Below are 7,225 nucleotides of genomic sequence, written 5' to 3' on the forward strand. Positions count from 1 at the left end.
CCATGCGAAAATGGCTTATATATATTTTTGAGCATAATGTTATAATCATTTTGTATGTATATGGTCATTGAGAGGTGTGGATATGCTTGGCAATGATTGGCCATTGGAATGGTTAATCACGATCATACTTTGTGTTATATATGCTAAAGGGTTAGTTGAATCATGGAAACTATGTAATAGGTAAAGTCTACCTTAAAGGCAGATGCTGACAGCAGCAGTGGTGTGAATTTGAAAAATCACTAAAAATAGTAGGAACGGAATTAAATAGTGAATAAATTATTTAATCGAACCTCGATGAATCTACTTTCATATGGAAGAAATGAAACGGTCATATGAGTCGTATTTTAAGAGATATTTAAGTTTTCGCGGGACAGGGCCAGAGCGATTTCTAGATCCCCTGATCTGACTTTGGAAATTCATTATAAATTAACCAGAGATAATTAGAAGTCATGCCATATATTTATAGATTTCTTTTTGAGTCTAGTTTCATTAGAAACAAACGGCATAAGTATTGAAGCCCTGTATAAGGAGTTATCTAAGTCGCAATGCAAGAAGATCAGTGTAGTCGAACCCTGTAACAGGGGAGACTTTAACTAGCAAACTATACTAATTGGCTCGACCAAAAATTATAGAAAAAAATTATTGGATGGATATATGAGTCTAGTTTCACGGAAAAATTAAGAAACTGATTTTTGAGTTTTGGAACTCAAGATATGATTTTTAAGGTGACAGTGATGCAGTTAGCCAGCTGTCTGGAATTTTTTTTTAAACTGTGAACATACACGAATTATGTCTGTTAGCACCTCGTGGTAGCTTCCGACGACGGTCTCAGGTACGGGGTGTTACATACTCGATGAGCTATCTTGACACCCGATGAGTGCCTAAAGTGTACTATCTCCTTGCTACGTGATTCTGCCTACTATTGGTGGAATACGTTGACTTCTGTTGTGCCCAGAGAGCAAGTAACTTGGGAGTTTTTCCAAACCGAGTTTCAGAAAAAGTATATCAGTCAGAGATTCATGGATCAAAAACGGAAGGAATTTCTTGAACTTAAACAAGGTTCCATGTTGGTTACCGACTATGAACGAAAATTTGTGAGGCTTAGTCGGTACGCACGAGAATGCATTTCTTCAGAAGCCGTGATGTGTAAACGTTTCGAGGATGGACTGAACGATGATATAAAGCTTATGTTGGCATTTTAGAAATTCGAGAATTTGTGGTACTTGTCGAACGAGCTTGCAAAGCCGAGGAGCTCAGTAAGGAAAAAATGAAAGCTGATGTGGGAGCAAAGGAGTTTCGTAAGAGATCTTCGGGAAAGCCCTTTCAACAGTCATCGAAGAAATTTAGAGATGACCTAGGCCGATCAAGAGACACTTCGGGCTTTTCTAGACGAGATCGTGATCGACCCCCTGTGAGTGCACGAGTCACTTCGGTCGCCAGTGTTGGAAATGATCGTCGAGACAGAACGGAGTGCCAATATTGTGGTAAATGGCATTCGGGGAGTTGTAGATTCCATGACCGATCCTGTTACAAGTGCGGATCAGTTGACCACTTTATTAAAGATTGCCCGAGGTTGTCTGAACATAATGTAAACTAGAGTGGGAAACCGGGTGCTACCACTGCTCGAGGTAGACCATCTAGAAACACGGGAAATCCTAGTGGTGGTCAGAGAGGATCTAGAGATGCTACAACCAGATCTGAGGTTCGTGCTCCTGCTAGAGCTTATGCTATACGCGCACGCGAGGATGCTTCCTCGCCAGATGTTATTACTGGTACTTTTACTCTCTTTGATACTAATGTGATTGCTTTGATTGACCCTGGTTCTACTCATTCTTATATATGTGAAACCTTAGCATCCAGTAAGACTTTACCTATTGAGTCTACTGAGTTCGTAATTCGGGTGTCAAATCCCTTGGGTCGTTACGTGCTTGTCGACAAAGTGTGTAAGAAATGTCCCCTAGTAATTCGAGGTTCCTATTTTCTGGCGGACTTGATGCTTTTGCCGTTTGATGAATTTGATGTTATTCTTGGTTTGGATTGGTTGACTGTGCATGATGCGGTTGTGAATTGCAAAAGCAAGACTATTGATTTGAGGTGCGCAAATAACGAGATAATCCGAGTTGAGTCTACGGACTTAAAGGGGTTGCCAGCTGTAATGTCATCAATGTTGGCTCAGAAATATGTAAGAAAGGGGTGCGAAGCATACCTTGCGTATGTACTTGATCACAAAGAGTTAGAAAAGAAACCCGAATCTGTGCAGGTGGTTTGTGAATACCCAGATGTTTTTCCCGAAGAATTACTAGGTTTACCACCTGTTCGGGAGGTAGAGTTTGGTATTGAGCTTGTACCCGGGACTACGTCGATTTCGATAGCTCCGTATCGTATGGCACCAACAGAGTTAAAAGAGTTGAAAGCTCAGTTGCAAGAATTGACGGATAGAGGTTTCGCTCGACCAAGTTTCTCACCTTGGGGTGCACTAGTATTGTTTGTGAAAAAGAAGGACGGAACCATGAGGTTGTGCATCGACTATCATCAGCTGAATAAAGTGACAATAAAGAATAAATATCCGTTACCGCGTATTGATGATTTGTTTGATCAACTAAAGGGAGCCTCAGTGTTTTCAAAGATAGATTTGAGATCGGGTTATTATCAGTTGCAAATTCGAGATTCGGATATACCCAAAACTGCTTTCAGAACGAGATACGGCCACTACGAGTTCTTAGTGATGCCGTTTGGGCTTACTAATGCCCCTGCGGTATTTATGGATTTGATGAATCGGATCTTCAGACAGTATTTGGACCGGTTCGTAGTTGTGTTTATTAATGACATCTTGGTCTATTCAAGAGATGAGACCGAACATGCTGAGCACCTGAGATTAGTGTTGCAAATTTTACGGGATAAGCAGTTATATGCTAAGTTCAGTAAGTGTGAGTTCTGGTTAAGAGAGGTTAGCTTCTTAGGTCATGTGGTATCCGCATCGGGTATTCGAGTTGACCCGAGCAAAATTTCAGCCATACTTAGTTGGAAGCCTCCGAGAAATATTACTGAGGTTCGGAGCTTTTTGGGACTTACCGGTTACTACCGACGGTTTGTAAAAGGTTTCTCGATGATAGCCACACCAATGACGAAGCTACTTCAAAAAGATGTTAAGTTCGAATGGACGGAAAAATGTCAGAAAAGTTTTGATCAACTAAAAACTTATTTGACTGAAGCTCCAATTCTAGTACAGCCCGAATCAGGCAAAGAGTTTGTCATTTATAGTGATGCCTCCCTACTTGGGTTGGGTTGCGTATTGATGCAAGAAGGTCGAGTTGTGGCCTATGCGTCGAGACAATTAAAGCCACATGAGAAAAATTATCCGACCCATGATCTCGAATTAGCTGCCATCGTATTCGCTTTGAAAATATGGCGACATTACTTATTTGGTGAGAAGTGCCATGTATTTTCGGATCACAAAAGTCTCAAATATCTGATGACCCAAAGAGACTTAAATCTGCGACAAAGACGTTGGCTTGAGTTGTTAAAAGATTATGAGCTTGTCATTGACTATCACCCGGGAAAGGCTAATGTGGTTGCGGATGCCTTAAGTCGTAAATCACTATTTGCTTTACGAGCGATGAATGTACACTTGTCTGTTCTATCCGACAATGTGTTAGTGGCGGAATTAAAGGCCAAACCATTGTTGATTCATCAAATTCGTGAAGCTCAGAAAGTCGATGATGAATTGGTTGCAAAACGGGCTGAATGTGTTTCTAATATGGAATCAGAGTTTCAAATTGATGATGACGATTGTTTGAGGTTCAGAAGTCGGTTGTGTGTTCCAAGAAATTCAGAACTCATTTCGATGATTCTGAACAAAGCTCATTGTAGCCGAATGTCAATTCACCCGGGGAGTACAAAAATGTACAATGATCTGAGACGTCAGTTTTGGTGGCATGGTATGAAACGAGACATTTCCAATTTTGTTTCGAAGTGTTTAATATGTCAGCAAGTGAAGGCGGAACATCAAGTGCCTACGGGTTTACTTCAGCCGATCATGATACCTGAATGGAAATGGGATAGAGTCACGATGGATTTTGTGTCTGGGTTGCCATTGTCGACAAGTAAGAAAGATGCGATTTGGGTTGTTGTTGATAGACTGACTAAGTCGGCTCATTTTATCCCCGTACGTATGGACTTTTCATTGGATAAACTAGCTGAATTGTATGTTTCTCAGATTGTGAGATTACACGGGGTACCGATTTCTATTGTGTCGGATAGAGATCCGAGATTCACCTCGTGATTTTGGAAGAAATTGCAAGAAGCTTTGGGTACCAAGCTGCATTTTAGCATCGCTTTTCATCCACAAACCGATGGTCAATCCGAGCGGATAATTCAGATACTTGAGGATATGTTGAGATGTTGCATCCTCGAGTTTAGTGGTTCATGGGAGCGGTATTTACCTTTGATTGAATTCGCTTACAACAATAGTTTTCAATCAAGTATTAAGATGGCACCTTACGAGGCTTTGTACAGGCGTAAATGCCGTACGCCATTGTTTTGGACCGAGCTCGATGAAAGCAAAATTTTCGGAGTGGATTTGATTAAAGATGCTGAACAGAAAGTAAAAATAATTTGTGAAAGTCTGAAGGCAGCATCAGATCGTCAGAAGTCGTATGCGGATTTAAAACGGAGAAATATTGAGTATCAGGTGGGAGACAAAGTGTTTCTTAAGGTTTCACCTTGGAAAAAGATACTCAGATTTGGCCGTAAGGGCAAACTGAGTCCGAGGTTCATAGGGCCGTATGAAATATCCGAACAAGTTGGTCCGGTGGCATATAGATTGATGTTACCCCTGATCTTGAGAAGATTCACGACGTCTTTCATGTTTCGATGCTTCGACGTTATAGATCTGATCCATCACACGTAATTAATCCATCAGAGGTTGAAATTCAATCCGATATGAGTTATGAAGAAGAACCGATTCATATCCTAGCTCGTGAAGTGAAAGAGTTACGAAACAAAAGGGTTCCGTTAGTAAAAGTGTTATGGCTCAAACACCGGATGGAGGAAGCTACTTGGGAACCCGAGAACTCTATGAAAGAGCAATACCCAAACCTATTTACCGGTAAGATTTTCGGGGACGAAAATTTCTTAAGTGGGGGAGAGTTGTGACAGCCCTAAATTGACCCTAGTCGGAAAGTGGTTTCGGGACCACGAAACCGAGTCTTATAAATAATTAAAGGTTATATTCTGTGTTTATGATATGCGTAAATGCTTGTGTGATAGTTCCATACTTTAATTTGGTCAGTGTATGTGAAATTTATTAGTAGGGACTTATGTGAGACAATTTAGAAATATGCTAGGCAAGTGCTAAAGTGACCTATTAATATATGTGGGAAAGTGCTTGTCCTTGCATGTCAAATTAGCCAAACTATAGGTAGTGGCCGGCCATGCTACAAATTATATAATCAAGTGTGAATTTTATATTAACTTTAATTAGCTAGGTGCCATGTTAGTATGGAGGATGTAATAAAATAAAGAAATGATAACTAAAGGAAGGGATGGGTGAAAGAAAAAAAAAGAGAGAACAAGAGCATTCAGTGATGAAAACAAGTTGTGTTCTTTGGTTATTCTTGGCCGAATTGAAAGGAGGAAGAAAGGAGTGAAGCAATCGGTCATCTTAGGTCAATATTAAGCTCAAGAGCAAAGGGGAACTAAATCCGATAAAGGGAAGGAAAAAGTGATCGAATAGCCGTCGAAATCGTTCGACAACATCAGAGGTAGTCTTTGAGTAATGGAGCTTAGATTATGATTCGACTAGATCATGTTTTAAGTAAATCAAAATCATGCTCTTGTATGTAGCTATTGAGCCGAAATGATAATGCTTGATAAGTGACTTGTGTTTGAATTCTAGTTATGAAATTGAAATAGAGATGTGTCATGATTTATTGATATGTGCATAGATATTCGGATGATAACCGGGCTAAGTCCCGAAGGCATTTGTGCTAGTGACTAATTCCGGGCTAAGCCCGAAGGCAATTGTGCGAGTTATTATATCCGGGCTAAGTCCCGAAGGCATTCGTGCGAGTTACTATATCCGGGCTAAGTCCCGAAGGCATTTGTGCGAGTTACTATAACCGGGCTATGTCCGAAGGCATTCGAGCGAGTAGCTATATCCTGTTAAATTCCGAAGGTACTTGATTTGGGGAATGAGCGATCTGGCTGTAATAATTTCGATTCATACGCTCGTAAAATCCCAACAATGAGGTATGTTTCGTATGTGCATTGGAATAGTTGCTTCCTTTTGAATATTATTCGCTCAGTCGATTAATGAGCTTCCGGTCTTTGGTTAAGTTGATCCCTTATGTATGAATATAAGGGTTGGAAATGTGAAATAGGACTGATTTTTGAAAATATGTGTATATGAAATTATCCGTTTAGTTATATGAATGCTATACTTCAGTTGTGTTTAATTTCATTGCTCAAAACTTACTAAGCATTAAATGCTTACTCCGTCCTTTGAATCTCTGTTTTATAGATTTTGGTTCGTCAGCTATCGGACTCGGGATTGTCGAAGTCGAAGTCGTCCACACTATCAAAGCCCCTTTTGGTACACTTTTCGTTGAACTTTGAAATGGCATGTATAGGACTACCCTTTTGGTTGTGGGTCATGTACCCTTTGGTTTTGTATAAATTTGGATAGCCATGCGAAAATGGCTTATATACACTTTGAGCATAGTATTATCATCGTTTTGTATGTTGTTCATTAAGAGGTATGGAAATGTTTGGAAATGATTAGCCATTGGAATGGTTAATCATGATCATATTTTGTGCTATATATGCTAAAAGAGCTAGTTGAATCATGGAAACTATGAAATAGGTAAAGTCTACCTTAAAGGCAGATGCTGACAGCAGCAGTGATGTAAATTTGAAAATCACTAAAAATAGTAGGAATGGAATTAAATAGTGAATAAATTATGTAATTGGACCTTGATGAATCTAATTTCATATGGAAGAAACGAAATGATCATATGAGTCGTATGTTAAGAGAAATTTAAGTTTTCGTGAAACAGGGACAGAACGGTTTCTGGATCCCCTGTTCCGACTTTGGAAATTCATTATAAATTAACCAGAGATAATTAGAAGTCATACCATATATGTATAGATTCCTTTTCGAGTCTAGTTTCTATAAAAACAAACAGCATAAGTATTGAAGCCCTGTACGAGGAGATATGTAAGTCGT

Source organism: Gossypium hirsutum, chromosome A13, assembly GCF_007990345.1.
Source record: "Gossypium hirsutum isolate 1008001.06 chromosome A13, Gossypium_hirsutum_v2.1, whole genome shotgun sequence".
In the NCBI taxonomy this organism is placed as follows: Eukaryota; Viridiplantae; Streptophyta; class Magnoliopsida; order Malvales; family Malvaceae; genus Gossypium; species Gossypium hirsutum.